The following is a 16,394-nucleotide window of genomic DNA, read 5'->3' on the forward strand; positions in this document are numbered from 1 at the left end:
AGTTTTCCCCACATTTTCTGATATTTCAGGTTTCTAGTCTTCACAGTATTTCACTGTTGAAGAGGCCTGGATGTAAACACAAGGCAGTTTCTTTACTGCAGGTGCCCTGTATCAGGTGGATGTGAAACTGTTCATCAGCAAAAAGACACAATGTCAAACTAATGTCAGCCACAAGTGCAAAGTTTCATTGCAAAACAACTTCAATAAACACAAAAGTTTTCCACAAAGCAAGGCTCACAAGTACATGTTATCCTTGACAAGTTTATTTGTCTCACTGCTATAGTGGTGAAGGTTACTTGATCTGTTCAGATTCCCTGTGTTTTCCTGGGAAAAGGCTTCAATGATATATAAGAGCATATGAACTAGGAGCAGGAGTAGGCCGTCTGGCCCTTCGAGCTTGTTCCAAAACTTAATACGATCATGGCTGATCTTTTCATGGCCTCAGGTCCACTTCCCCTCCCTCTCACCATGACCCTTAATTTCTTTACTGTTCAAAAAATTATCTATCTTAGCTTTAAAAACATTTACTGAGGAAGTCTCAACTACTTCAGTGGACAGGGAATGCCGTAGATTCACAACCGTCCAAGTGAAAAACTTCCTCCTCAATTCAGTCCTAAATCTGCTCCCCCTAAATTTAATGCTATGCCCTCTTGTTTTGGTTTCACCTGCCAGTGGAAAAATCTTCCCTCTTTCTTTCTTATCTATTCGCTCCATAATTTTATATGTTTCTATAAGATTCCCCTCTCATTCTTCTAAATTCCAATGAATTTACTCAGTCTTTCCTCATAACCCTACCCTTTCAATTCTGGAATCAACCTAGTGAACCTCCCCTGCACCCTCTCTAGTGCCAGCCTTTCTCATGTAAGGAGACCAAAACTGCACACAGTACTCCAGGTGTAGCCTCACCAGCACTATAGAGCTACAACACAACCTCCCAGCTTTTCAACTCAATCCCTTCAGCAATGAAATACAACATTCCATTCGCCTTCTAAATTACCTGTTGCACCTGCAGACCAATCTTCTGTGATTCATGCTCAAGGACACCCAGGTCCCTCTGCACAGCAGCATGCTGCAAATTGTTTATCATTCAAATAATAATGTTTTTGCTGCTATTCCTACCAAAATGGATGACTTCACATTGATTAACATTGTACTCCATCTGCCAGACCTTTTCCCACTCACTTAACTAGCTATGTCCCTTTGCAAACTTTCAGAGTCCTCTGCACACTTTGCTGTACCACCCATCTTAGTGTCATCGCAAACTTTGACACATTACACATAATTCCCAACTTCAAATCATCTTTGTAAACTGTGACTAATTGTGATTTCAACACTGATCCCTGAGGCACACCACTAGTCACTGACCACCAAACCAAAAGCACTCATTTATCCCCACTCTTTGTTTCCTGTTAGTTAAGCAATCCTCTATCCATGTTAAGACATTACCCAATTTAGGTCATTAAGACATGTCAGACAGCACAGAGCAAAAGAGAAAAGACATACATTTAAATAGTGTCTCTCTTTACTTCAGGATGTTCTAAAGCCCTTTATATTGAAGTACTTTTAAAGTGTATCAATGTTGTATTAAAGGAAATTTAGAAGCAGTTTGCACCCAATAAGCTCCTACAAGCAACAACCGAGGTAATGACCAGATAACCTGTTATTGTGCCGTTGAATGAGGGATAAATATTGATCAGGACTCAGTATAGCCCTCCTGCATATCAAAGTGGTGCTGAATGGTCTTTCATCTTCATGAGAGGGCCTTGATTTAACATCTCATCCATAGGCAGTGCCTCTAACATTACAACATTCCCTCAGCGCTGGAATATCAGCATAGAAAGCTGTGCTCAGATGGTAGCATACCTCTTTTCAACAGAGAAATAACATCATTAAGCAGCCTGCCAAACAATACATCTATCATTTTATGTGTCTGCTGTGTTTACTATCACTAAGATGTACTGATGCAGCCCTCATCAAGGCTTCTTCCATAGGGTCTAAAACCTACAACCACAAGGACAAGAATATCAGATGCATGCAAACACTACCACATGCAAATTCCGCTCCAAGCTTCACATTTTCCTAGCTTGGACAGTTTTGCCATTGCTTCATTGTTGAGGAGTCAAAGTCCTACATCTCTCTTCCTAACAGCGTCATGGTCCACCTACACTACATGGACTTCAATGGTTCAAGAAGGCATCTCACAACCACCTTCTCAAAGGCAATTAAGGATGGACAACAACTATTGCCTTGCCAACAATGCTGACATCCCACAATTAAATCTAAAATATGCATTCGCTGTAATGCCACCACCTAGATGTCTGACCTTGGCACATTGTGCCCCCACCACCCCGCCCCAATAACCAGGGACAATTGCTGCTGCAACCTTTAGGTATTCGAGAGGCCAAATGCAGAATATTGTTATCTGCTGGAATCACATTTCCAGCCAATCTGAATGATAGCTAGAATACTGCCCATCACAGCTGTGGCCAATCATGTTGTTCAATTGAACTGTCTCCAGCCTAATCTGGGTTAACTTGGCTACTTAGCTAAATTAGCTAAGTTACAGTAAACATAGACTGTGAATAAAAGATTTAAAGCAATTAACAAAAGAATCAGCTGCTATTTGAAAGTCAAGAAGGTGCAGATTTTGGGGAGAAAGCAGGAAAATGGGTTCAGGTAAATCGTTCATTTAGAGACTCAGTGTGAACACATGATGGGCCAAGTGGCCTCCTCCTTATACTTAGACTGTAATCAGAGGTAAGAGTTCAAATCTCACCTTGGTCAGTGGATGACTTAATTTTTTTTAGTGTTGGTTGTACAAACCCATTTGATTGCCTAACGTAAATTCAGGGTGGAAATCTGCCTCCCTTACCTGATCAGGCCTTCATGTGATGACTGACCCATAGCCTTAAAATCACCTAGTTAAGGGCAATTAAGGCTGGCTTTGCCTGTGACTCACATCCTGTGATTGTAAACACAATTTCAGCTTACAAGCTTTGAAAATTGCTGAACCTTGTAATACACTCTGTAAAAGGTAAAGTCACCATAGTCCTACCAGACCACAGGGCTGCTCTTTCATTCAGGAGAGAGAGAGTGGTGACTGGTGCTGGTTTAACCTGAGGGTTACCATGCCTCAGGCAAGGCGAGAGGTTCAGACAGAGAGTACTTCATTCTAACCTCAGTCAGTGCAGAAACGGAACCCTCACAATCCAAATGGCTAGTGTGTAAATTAGAAGTGGGCACAACAATGTTCTGATTGGAATGAGGTCAGCCAGGTAGATCTCATTGATGGGTAGGTTGTTATTCTGGTCCAATCAGGGAGTCCTGGCTGACAGATAAGAATAGGAGTGGCATGCATTTTGCTCACGCTGGGAGCCAGCTCTGTGCTAGCTGGGTCAGTATCTTGTACTGTGCACATGTATAAACTGGGCGACTTGGTGATGGAATAATTATGGAATTATTTCAGAACAGCCTGGAATTGTCTGGTTAGCTGTGAGGAAATCCCTGACTACTATTTCCCCTCATTTTGATGTGGCCAGTTTGGTAGTTGGTCAGTTATTCTCCACTCTGGGTTGGTTCCAGCCAGTTTTGGGAAAATTTTTAGCTCAGTGTGAGGTCCTGAATGTAGGTTTGCTTGCTGAGTTGCAAGATTTGTTTTCAGGTGTTTCGTCACCCTACTGGGTAACACCATCAGTAAGCCTCCAGATGAAGCACTGGCCAGCTTTCTATTTATGAGTTTAGATTTCTTTGGGTTGGTGATGTCATTTCCTATGGAGATGTCAATTCCTGTTCTTTTTCTCAGGGTGTGGTAAATGGGATCCAAGTCAATGTGTTTGTTGATAGAGTTCTGGTTGGAATGCCATGCTTCTAGGAATTATTGTGCATGTCTCTATTTGGCTTGTCCTAGGATGGATGTGTTGTCCCAGTCGAAGTGGTGTCCTTCCTCATCTGTATGTAAGGATACTAGTGAGAGTGGGTCATGTGTTTTTGTGGCTGGTTGATGTTCATGTATTCTGGTGGCTAGTTTTCTGCCTGTTGGTCCAAGGTAGCTTTTTTTTGGGTTGGTTCACTTCATATTTTTAGCCACCCTTGCTGGGCAAACACAGAAGCAGCTTGAACGGATTGAACCACTTAAGCAAACCTACAGTAAGTAGATCACTGTAAACATCATTAAGTAATCAAGCCTCTATCAGATAGATTGTGTCATAAATCTTTATAGTGGGAAACATGTGAAGATAATCTGTTTGTTAAGGCTTCAGTTCCAAGTTTATTGTGTGTTCATGTTTGATAAGAATTGAAAGATCTGCCAGTCTGTGTGATGACCTGGCATAGACCAAGTGAGCATTTGCCAGGTTGCTTGGCAACACTGCGATATGCATAAATGGGCAAAGTTCCAATATAAATGAACAAATGTATATGATTCCTTTGACAGCGTTCCTTGAGGTACATTATGTTCCTTTCCCAACTACTTCTAAGTCTTACACCATGGTCTCCAACATGTAGATTGTAATCGACTGGTCAGTGACAGAGTCTCTACAGTTGATCTATCCACATTCCCATGCTGTGCATAAATCAATTGCCAGCAACATGCTGCTGAATACATTCTGCTTCTGGAAGCTGCATGTTTAGAGAAGATGCATATTTTCAACAGATTTCAGTTTAGTCCAGACAATGATCATTGTACAGTAATACCATAAGAAATAAGAAAAGGAGTAAAGCATTAGGCCCCTTGCACCTACTCTGCCTCTCAGTAGGATCATGGCTGATTCAACATTCCTCACATCTACTTTCCCGCCTTTTCCCATAGCACTTGATCCCCTTACTGATCAAAAATCTATCTAAACCTTAAATATACACATTAATTCTACTTGCACAGCTCTCTATGGCAAGAAGTTCCAAAGACTCACAATCCTTAGAGAGAAAAGAATTCTTCCTCATCTCAGTCAGATATTAGCACTCCTTTATTGTGAGACTGTGCGTCTCATCCTAGACTCTTCTGTGAAGAGAAATATCCTTCAGCATTTACCCTAGGTGGAAGTGTGCGCTGCAGATGCTGCTGATCAGATTCAAAAAATGTGGTGCTGAGAAAAGCATTTTTGATGAAGGGCTTATGCCCGAAACGTTGACTCTCCTGCTCCTTGGATGCTGCCTGACCTGCTGTGCTTTTTCAGTGCCACACTTTTTGACTCCAGTATTTACCCTGTTAATATGTGATTCAACAAGATTACCTCTTAATCTTTTATACTCCAATGAGTAGAGTCCAGGCCTATTTGACCTTTACTCATAAGACAATCCCACCATACCTAGAATCATCCTAATGAACCTTCTGTGAACTGTCTGTCTCCAAAGAAACAATATCTTTCCTTAAGTAAGCGAATCAAAACTGCTCATAATTCTCTAGATGTGATCAGACCAGTATCTTGTGCAGTTGCTCTTGCATTCCAACTCCCTTGAAAATAAGGGTCAACATTCCATTAGGCTTCCTGGTTTCCTGTTTGCGGGTTTTCTGTGTTTTGTGCACAAGAACTCCCAAGTTCCTTTGCATTGCAGTTTTCTGCAGCTTTTGTCCATTTAAGTAATTGTCCTCCCTTCCAAAATGAACAACATCACATTTTCCCACATTGTATTCCGTTCCCAACTTTTTGCCCACTTATTTCATTCATTGATATCTATCTGTAAACTGTTTGTATCCCCTTCACAACTTGCCTTCCCACCTTCAAGTAAGTTTTGAGGTGGCAGTTCAAACATATGAATAAAGAATATATTAGGAAACAATGTGTGAAACCAGCATATTATAATGCTGGAAGTATAACAGGCTCTTTTGCCCAACATCTCCACACTGACTATATACGAGAGCACCTTCCCTAGCCATGCTCCTCTGCCTGTCATGTCCAGACATGTAGTTTTTTTTCAGCTCTTTATTTAATAGGTCCATGCAGGATGAAGAAAACTTACAGGAAATACTGAGAGTGTGGTGCTGGAAAGACATAGCAGGTCAGGCAGCATCCAAGGAAAGGGAGAATCAATGTTTGGGCCTTTTGCCCAAAATGTCAATTCTCTTGCTCCTCAGATGCTGCCAGATCTGCTGCTCTTTTCCAGCACCACACACTCAACTGATCTCCAGCATCTGCAGTCCTCACTTTCACCTTACGGGAAAATCTGCCATGCCCCACATCCAATATCCAAGAAACTAGCGTCCCCAGGAACAAATCACAGCCACAGATGTGACCTCCTGAGCCTCCACATTTGAAAACAGCCAGCAACATTATGGATGTTCCAGAGGCGTGGATCCAGAGGCCTACCTGCAATGTGACCAGTGGCAGAATGACATCACCAACTACAAGGTGAAGCAATAATGATAACTGATCGAACCTGGACCACCTATAAGGAATGGAAAAATAAATTCTTGCTCTCAGCTGCAAAATATAATATCATTTGCCTTAAATGTCACCAAAGTGTATTCATAAGTCAAAAGGGAAATTGGGAATGATACCTCATGCATAGTAAATTCTAGGATAGATTTCCCTTGAACAACTTTGAACAAAGAACATTGATGGGGTGAAGGCTGTGTTGAAATCTGCAACATAAAGTAAACCCTGCACAGACGTATCATTTTGCATTTTCCATCTTTTGGCAAAACAGAGATAATTCACAGATAGCGAAGTAATTGGATATCTAAAGACGTCTTTCCTTGGATGCTGCCTGACCTGTTATGCCTTTCCAGTACCACAAGGACCTGAAGGACTGTGAATGCTTCTCACTGCAGTTTGATGAATCCATCAGCATGACCAGCTCAGTCCATTTGGTTGCTCCCGTGCACATGATCTTTAAGGACATCACAACTAAGAAGATCTTCTCATCCTTTTGCCCCTTAAAGATAGAACAAGGGCTGAGGATATCTACAATGAATACAAAACGCATGCCTTTGAGAAACAAACATTCCAATCAAAAAACTAGTTTCCATCATGACTGATGGTGTAGTAGCCATGTTTAGTGCAAATGTGGGCTTTCTTACATTTTGCAGAAATTATCCTGATTTTTCCCGCTTTATCAAGTACTGCTGCATAATCTACAAGCACGCATTACCGGGTAAAGTTATGAACGTTTCTCATGTAGTTAAAGTGTCTGTGATGATTATAAACTTGAAACAAGTTGTTTCAATCCTTACTGAAAAAATTAACCCCAATTCCATATATACTTTGATTTTGCATAATAAGCTCATATATGATTTGTGGGTTTCAGAGCCCATGACATTGGAGATTTCCTTACTGATCATACTCTGCCCCATGAAGAGGCCAGAGTTTCCTTGATCCTTTTGAACACCCCTTTTCAGAGTGCTCGGTCTCCCCCTATTTACAATGAGATCCCACACTACTATCCACAATTTACCCCAAAAACTGTCACCATTCCCTGAGTGACCCAATACAATGAAATCCATCACCAGGTGAGTTAAAAACAGAAAGTGCTAGAGTAACTCAGCAGGTTGTTTTTATTATAAACCATATACTACATATATCTGAGAAACTCTGTCAGTGTCTCTGGGGAGAAAGCAGAGTTAACATTTGGAGGCCAGTGACTCAATGAAGATGGAATTCAATCAAGTGGACTTCTTTGTCCTGGTTAGTGTCAAACTTCTTGAGTGTGGAGAGAGAACCAAAATTAACATTTTAAGCCTGGCATGACACTTGTTTGGAACTTGAGTTCCCAATTTGTCAGGTCTTGATGGACCGTCCCTAATAAATACCCTGCTTTTGACCTAGACAACTGACAATGTCCCAATCCTTGGAATACAAGGACCCAGTTCCCTGGACTCTGGTCTGACCTACCACCTGACTGACCATTGCTGGCCCTCTGTACTGGAATCAGAAGCACAGCTTCATTGTCTGTAGTAGTATCCCCCGACAGTCTGTAATCTCCCATCACCCCACAAATGACTGCATCCCTTTGACTGTCACAGTTGGCCATTTAGTAGAAGCACATGCAATGTGTTTGCTTTGTAAACATACTGCATGGCACCATTGACATAGCCCCTTGACTATGCAGTGCTTCCCGTCTTGACAAACAGCCAGTCTATCCCATCACATTAAAAAGTGATGCATCGACACAGGGGCTGGCAGGCTCTAAGTTAATGCTGAAGTGAGTGAGCATGCACTAATAAAGCAATGGAGAGTAGGCAGAGGTTGGCAGCACAAAGAAAATAAGGATTAAAAAAGCAAATGAAGAGTTATGTGAAACAGTCTAATCAGACGCATGTTTGTCTCTGTATCCACCAGGACTTGGCAGAAACATACAAGTCTTAGGTGTCCCTGAGCTCCAAAGCAAAATGTTGAAGGACTGAAGTGGTGTGAGAGCGGCACACTGATGTGGTGAGGCCAATGATTTGCTGATGCCAACTTGGATACATGAAGTTCAAAGAGGATGGCATATAGGTCTGTCAGTGCAAAAAAGCCTTTGTATGATGGCTAGGGAAAGCATTCAGTGTGCTGGAGTCACCAGGTACCTGCTCGGACTTACCTGAGGGAAATCATAGAATCCCTACAATGTGAAAGCAGGCCCTTTGGCCAATCAACTCCACACTGACCCTCCAAAGAGCATCCCACCCTCTCCACCCAGTCCCTGTAACCCTGCATTTCCCCTGGCTAATCCATCTAGCCTGCACACCTTTGGACTGAGAGAGGAAACCAGAGCACCCTGAGGAAAACCCACACAGTCATGGAGAAAATGTACAAACTCTATACAGACATTCACCTGAGGCTGGAATGGAACCTGCGTCCCTGGGTCTGTGAGGCAGCAGTGCTTGCACCTTGTGTTGCCCTGGATGTGCTGTTTTTCAGCGAAGGACATGGTTGTAAATGGCTGACAAACAAGGTGAGTTCAGATATTCATGAGATGCAAATATGTGGAATTAAGCTAGTCATCTCTCAAGAGTGATATTATGAAGGTGCAATTTAAGACTTAAATGGAAAACTGAAGAAGTCTTTCTCTGTGTTAAATTCTGATCTTTTTATTCTATTTTCGCATGTCTCACCTATGTACACGCTGTACCAGGGAGGGAGAATGACACCCCATGTTAAACTAATTTGTTAATTTTTTTAAAGAAAATAAAAAATGGATTGAGAGAAATCTGCACACTGTGTACATGAATTTATAAAAAAAGTATTTGATAAGGTGAGACATCAAAAGTTGCTAGACAAAACAAGAGCCTGTGGCATAAGAGGTAACATAACAGCATGGTTAAGAAATTTGTTAGCTGTCAGGAAGCAGAAAATAGGAATACATCTGTTTTCAGATCGGCAAGTTGTAACTAGTGGAGTGTCACAGGTATCAGTGCTGGAGTCTCAATTGTCTGGGACGAGTTTATATCAGTGACTTGGATGTGGGGACCAAATGTTCAGGTGCTTATTTTCCTGATGGATAGGTTGTTAGGAAGAGATAGAGAGTCTGAGAAAGGGTATACATAAAGTGAGTGGCAAAAACTTGTTAGATGGAATATAATTTGGGAAATTATGAACTTGACCACTTTGGCAGGGTGAATAGAAATGCAGGGTGCTATGTAAATGCAGAGAGATTGCAGAACTTGGAAATACAGAGGGATCTGGGTGTAAAGTCACTGAGTCATAGAAATGTACTATTTAGAAAGAGACACTTGACCAGTCACTGAGTACTTATCTACTCTTAACATGTGTATGCTGGAACACACCAGTGGATGTGAGCAGCTTGGCGCAAAACAACGATTGGCCTGCATTGTATCATTGAGCCAATTTTGAATCCATTATGACAAAGTGTTTTGGACCCTGTGGGGGTCTTACCACCTTCATCAGTCTCACATTGTCAAAAACCTTATTGAAGACCAAGTAGACCCCATCCACTGCACTATCTCATCCACATATTGAGTCACACCCTTGGAATATTCAATCAAATCTGTCAAACATGACCTCCCTCTGACAAAGCCATGCTGACTATCCCTGATTAATCCTTGACTCTTCAAGTGAAGATTAATTCTATGTGTCAGAATTTTCTCTGCCATTAGTGGTACATTCACTGGTCAATAGTTCCCTTGAACATCCCTTTTATCCGTCTTGAATGATGGTACCATATTAGCTGTCCTCCAGTGCTCTGGCAGCCTTTACTTAGACCAGTTAGGGCAGGATATTGAAAATTACTTCGGGATATTGAAAATTACTTCAATTGCATTTCTTTAAAGCAAAACAAAATCTTTGGAGCTCGATTAGACTCTATAGCTAGAGCTTCCAAATGGGCACACATCAAAACAGTGTGACTATGCTTCAGAACTATTTGTTGTAAAGTGCCTGAAGACATGTAAATGTAAGTTTATTTCTATAAATTTCTTTTCAATCATTCAATCATTTTCAATTACTAATGATTAATTTCTGGTCTACATATCCTCTTTTTGCTTTTGAATATAGAGATATCCATTAGGATCTTAGCTCTTCATTTTAGACTCTCAGTAAAAAGAATTGTGCTTAAGCATGTCCCAGAATACAGGGGGTAATTTACTAAATATGAAACATCTTGTGAATGGTAAGAGTTGATTTTAAGCTGTCTTTATCTCTATGTTCTCCTTTAGGATGCCATAATATGGAGGTACTGGTGTTGGATTGGAGTGGACAAGGTCAGAAGTCACGCAACACCAGATCATAGTCCAACAGATTTGTTTAAAATCACAAGCTTCCAGAGCTGATGAAGGAGCAATGCTCCAAAAGCTTGTGATTTCAAATAAACCTGTAGGACGATAACCTGGTGTTGTCTGACTTCTGATCTTGTCTATTTAGGATGTATAAGTTCTTACATCTGAAAACGTATAGATTCTAGTCAAAATTAAAAACTTGTTGCTAGGAGGAACTATGTAACTCTGATTTTATGGAAACAATAAATACTGTTTTGTAAATAGCAGAGGGCAGTATAACCTCTCATTATTGCATCCATCTAAGTTATTTGCTGAATTTTGCTATGACAACAGTAGAAAATGCACTTTATTCTCTTACTAGTACACTTGATAAAAGGTACAGCCAACTAATTGCACAACATTTTTTACTAACTGGGGATTTTTCTCTGGCCCTTCTTAATGTTCAAAGAAAAACATGCATTTTATTGGCTTTATGCATTTGATATTCTTGCCACCTACAATTAAACCTCTCTCCTTCATTTAAGTAAGGACAGAGTGAGTAATTTAAATAGTTTTATCATGTTTTCCAATAGTAATAATTTTTGAATGGTTTTTCCACAGGTGCAGAAAGTTTACAGATAACATTTGTCTTTATAAATTAATTTCACTGTGTAACTCTCATTTTCACCCATTCACAAAGCATTGTTTTGCAAGGAATAAACATTCAAACATTCCTATGCTTATCACTATTTAACCACCAGGCCAAACAGCTCACTGTCCTTCATTATATTCCCTCTTATTATCCTCTAAGTCACTGCTCAGCTTTTTCCAATGCATCTTCTTATTGTTCAGTGTGGGGCTATGGGATGTCATAGAAGTATAGAAGCAGAACCTTTGGTCCAACCAGTCTATACAAGAAACTCGATCCCAAACTACACCTGCCTGCTCTTGGCTCCTACCTCTCCAAACATTTCTTATTCGTGTACTTATTCAAATACTTTAAATGTTTTAACTGTACTCGCAGCCACCCCTTTCTCTGGAAGTGCTTTCCATACATGAAACAATCTGTGTAAAAACAATTGCCCCTCATGTCTTTTTAAAATCTCCCTCCTTTTACCTTAAAAATATGCCTCCTAGTCTTGAAATTCCTCTCCCTGCCATTCACCTTATCTATACCCCTTATGATTTTATGAACCTCTATAAGGTCACCTTTCAACCTCCTAAAGTCCCAGCTTATCCAGCCTCTCCTCAAACCCTCCTTTCCAGGCAACTTTCTGGTAAATTTCTTCTGAATTCTCTCCAGCTTAATAAAATCCTTTCTATTACAAGGCAACTGGTCTTCAAACTGTTCAAAGCATTCATCTTTGTTCATCAATACCAAAAGTGAAGAGAAGTCAATCAATCAGAAGCTTAATTTGCCTCAAAGCAGAAATGAACGACTGGCATGTCCAGGCCAATAATTCTACAGACAGCAAATGATCACTGCATCAGGCTGTCATCTACTGGAGCTGGGAGTCAATGAAGTCCTGTCTGGTTTGTAGCAACTGACACTACTGTTTTCTGTTATGAAGTACAGGATGTCCCTACTGATCAACATCCTCATCCTCTTCAGAAAATATCACCTATTCTCCCAGCTCATCATTCTCCAGCATATCCTCTCTTTGCCTACTCCAGTTGTGGAGAACACAGCATCCTGGGATTATATGGCGCAACCTGTCTGGACGGTAGTGTCAGGTAATTCCCAGCTGTGGAATCTCATCTTCAGGAGACCCGTTGCCTGATCCACAATGACCCTGATGAAGAATAGGCTGCATTGTAGCTACAGTCAGCCTCAGTCAGGAGGTGATGTAACAGAGTTATCAGCTTCATCAGCTTAATGAAGAGAGTACTTCTAACCCCATCAATTACCATTGGTTAGGTATCTGGGCCCTCAGGCAGAGCAGGAACATGAGCATTCTTAAGGATATAGGCAACATGGCAGCTCCCAGGGTACAGGGCACACACTTTGAAGCAGTGGAACTGAAGATGCCCCGGTGATCACTTACACATTGATGGAATGGAACCATTTCCAATTGATTTACACAGCAGTGCAGTGATATGAGGCCTGTGTTTTTAGCCAGTCATGCCCTGCATCTGGGGGAAGCCAGATAAGTAGCTGAATCCTACTGTTCAGGTAGCAGCACTGACCGTTCATTGGGAAACAAGATATAGCAGTATGATCTGGCAGAAATGGCGTAGGTAACAGCAATAGTACATTTGTGGACAGATGATTGAGAGGTCCCAAATGTGTCTGCATAACTCCAAACCAGTCACATAAAAGGTCACTGGGATAGGATGGCTGCTCATTCCTTCAGTGTTCAGGTCCCAGTCCAGAGACTGGCATAGTTCAGTGACAATGTCCTAGAATATCCTCAGTCTGCACTGCCACTGCAAATTGATCATCCTTAGGCTCTCCTGTATCGCCTGCAGATCCTGAGGAGACCTGAAACTGTGGTCCCTTCCAACGGAGGGTGCTCAACATCTATTGGATGTTGCTGTTGGTCCTTTCTCATTTCTCTGCATGTTTGCTGCATCTCTGCAATAATAACCCCCTGCTGTAGCTGGATCCACCAGTCACATACTCAGTCACCATGTTTGAGGAACATTGGGAACTGAACCCTTCCTTAGGTAGGTCATCAAGCAGCATTATCATCACTGACAGATGATGGCTTTGTATCCATTAATGGCACATGGAGCACTCCAATGAAATCACCAGTAGTCATTACACAGAGGGACTTTGGAAATGCTGCATAAGTACTGAACTCTCCTCCTCACTGCCCCACATCAACTATGAAAAATACTTTGTTTCTAAGACTGTCTAACATTACCCTCAAAGCTCAAGCTGAGCAGGGATCTGTTCTGTGAACCCGTGCAGCCTCTGAGATTTTACCTTATCTTTGTGTTTTATGACCCACAACTACCTCTTTAAGCTTGTCTCGGGATTACTTCAGCTTCACAGAGACGTCTATCTTCAATTTGCAGTGACCAATGACATGGTCAAGAATTGAATTAGAATCCCTACAACCCAACAAGTCTACACCAACCCACTGAAGAGTAACCCACCCAGATCCATTCCCCTACCCTATATTTGCCCCTGACTAATGCACCTACCCTACACATCCCTGAACACTATGGATAATTCAGCATGGCCAATTCATCTAACCTGCATATCTCTGGACTGTGGGAGGAAACTGGAGCACCCAGAGGAAACACATGCAGACACGGGGAGAATGTGCAAACTCCACACGGACAGTCGCCTGAGGTTGGAATCGAACTCGGGTCCCTGGCACTGTGAGGCAGCAGTGCTAACCACTGAACCACCATGCTGCCCTCAAGATTGATTGTGACCAGCGTTGCTCCGTTCCATACTGTGGGACACTATCCATACTGGGTGCTGTGATGGTAAATGACTTTAACCTGGACTCTGCGAGGACATGATTGATGCAATAGCTCCTTGAAGATCACTCACAATTGAAGCCTGCCTTGGGGCAGGAAAAACACTGTGCCATTTAGGAATCGAGATCATGGAAGGTAATGCAGAATCCCCCAGTCACCAGGAGGATCCAGTCAGAGCCGGGTCATTAGAGACCTCCCACCCCAACCCTCCATGTCTCTTTCCACCTGGCACTCCCTGGACAGCCCATAATTGCTGATCCCCCACATGTTCTCACACATCTCCTGGAGTTATGACTGCAATACCCATCCTTACCCCTGAGACCTGTCCCTGCAGTTAGTCCTCCCCACCACCATGATATTCACTCCCCCCATTGAGACCATGGTGGTGGAGACCACTGATTAACAACCCCCCCAACTTTTCCTCCCCCCCCCAAAACATCCCATCTCTTCCAAAGCACTGCAGGGTTGCCCTTCATTAAATGTCAAATGTTCCACTGTTCCTGTCTTTTCCACTTCTACATCCCAGATTACAGTATTGCCTCCAATCCACAGCTCATTTACCTCTCACATTGATGCAAAGCCTTGACGGCTGACTGACTGGACCCCTGACTGTTCTCTGTACAGAGCCCAACTGATAATGCATGAATCCCCAGATCGACCCTGGCCAGAGACAGAGTACAGAGCTTGACTGTCCCGAGTGGATGACTAAGTGTGCTCAAACCCCTGGACAGTGACTGAAGGTTGCCCTTGACTAATGACAGACCCTCTTGATTTGATTGAGTGTTAGTCCTCATTCTAGTTGAAGACAAGAACATTTAGTTGATGTATGTGCAGTGGTACTTGCAGTAGGTGTGAGATTGACATTGCAATGTGTTGTACAGCAACATATTCGCCTATCTTAAGTAATGGATGCTGAGTAGCATTTCAAGCTGCCTGGCTCTATGTCTGCACTAAAATGCACTAAAATCAAACTTGAAGTCTTGTGAGGCTTTAATGTCTGGCTGGGGGTACATAGTGCATAAAGGCAAAGCAGGAATACTGTGAGTGTCCAGGTAGATGCAAAGTGAGAGTAAGCAAGCAGCCCTGAGGATCAGCCTGTCTCAATCCATGAGCTATCTGTCCCAATGTGCACAGAGTGCTTGCAGCAACATTGCAATGAAAGGTGTTGGAGCTGTCCAATGTGCAGCGTTGAAGTGCAGAAGTGTAAGCGTGAGTGGATTGGAGATGTGCCATTATGATGCAGTCAGGCTGGCACATACCAACATCTGTGGATGTAGCGTATGCGAGTCGCTGGCCTGGAGCATGCTATGAGATGTTGCCATCTAAGGTGGATTTCCAAAGAGACAAGTGACAATCTGGAGTTGTTATGTACCCTCTCAGATTTTCACATTGGGATTTCTCAATGACCAGTTTTTACCAGCAGATGGCAGAATGGGAGTGCACATGTTAGTGAGCCGGGTTTAGATAGGAATGAGAGTGATAAGGAGTGATAGTTCCCGCTAAAAGGCCTCTCACTGCTCACATGCAAGAATCTCATCTTGACATCCAGGAAAATAAGATTTCTCCCATGATTTCCAGCGTGATTCTCCCAAACTTCATGCTGTTACCCACGTTGTTCAAGGCCAGGGATAATTCTGCCCTCAGTTAAGCACTCACCAACAAGGGACTTAATGGGCAACGTTTTCATGCAGAGGGTGGTCCGTGTATGGAACGAGCCGCCAGAGGATGTGGTGGAGGCTGGTACAATTACAGCATTTAATAGGCATCTGGATGGGTATATGAATAGGAAGGGTTTAAAGGGGTATTGGCCAAGTTATGGCAAATGGGACTAGATTAGGTTAGGATATCTGGTCAGCATGGACGAGTTGGACCAAAGGGTCAGTTTCTGTGCTGTACATCTCTATTACTCTATGAGTCTAACAACGGCAACTTCAGTTTATATAGAAAACATCTTTCAAATATATAGCACTTTCAAAATGTCTTAAAACACCTGATGAAGTATTTTTGAGAACATGATGGAGATCTCCCTTCCTTCAAATCATATTAGGGGATCGTTTACATCCACATGAGAGGAAATATGAGTCCGACATTATCGTGCTCCTTCAGTACTGCACTGCAGTGTTAGCATAAGTATTCAGACTCAGAGGCCAATGTGTGATCACAGCATGGTCGATAGCATATGTCTGAGCTTGAAATGTCATTAACTGTCCTAAGGCTCTGCATGGAGCCAAATGCTGGAAACAGTATGGGACAGAAATTCCAGAAGGTGATTAAAGTCATGACGGCATGGTGGCTCAGTGGTTAGCACTACTGCCTCACAGTGCCAGGGACC

This window comes from Chiloscyllium punctatum, chromosome 11, assembly GCF_047496795.1.
Source record: "Chiloscyllium punctatum isolate Juve2018m chromosome 11, sChiPun1.3, whole genome shotgun sequence".
Taxonomy (NCBI): Eukaryota; Metazoa; Chordata; class Chondrichthyes; order Orectolobiformes; family Hemiscylliidae; genus Chiloscyllium; species Chiloscyllium punctatum.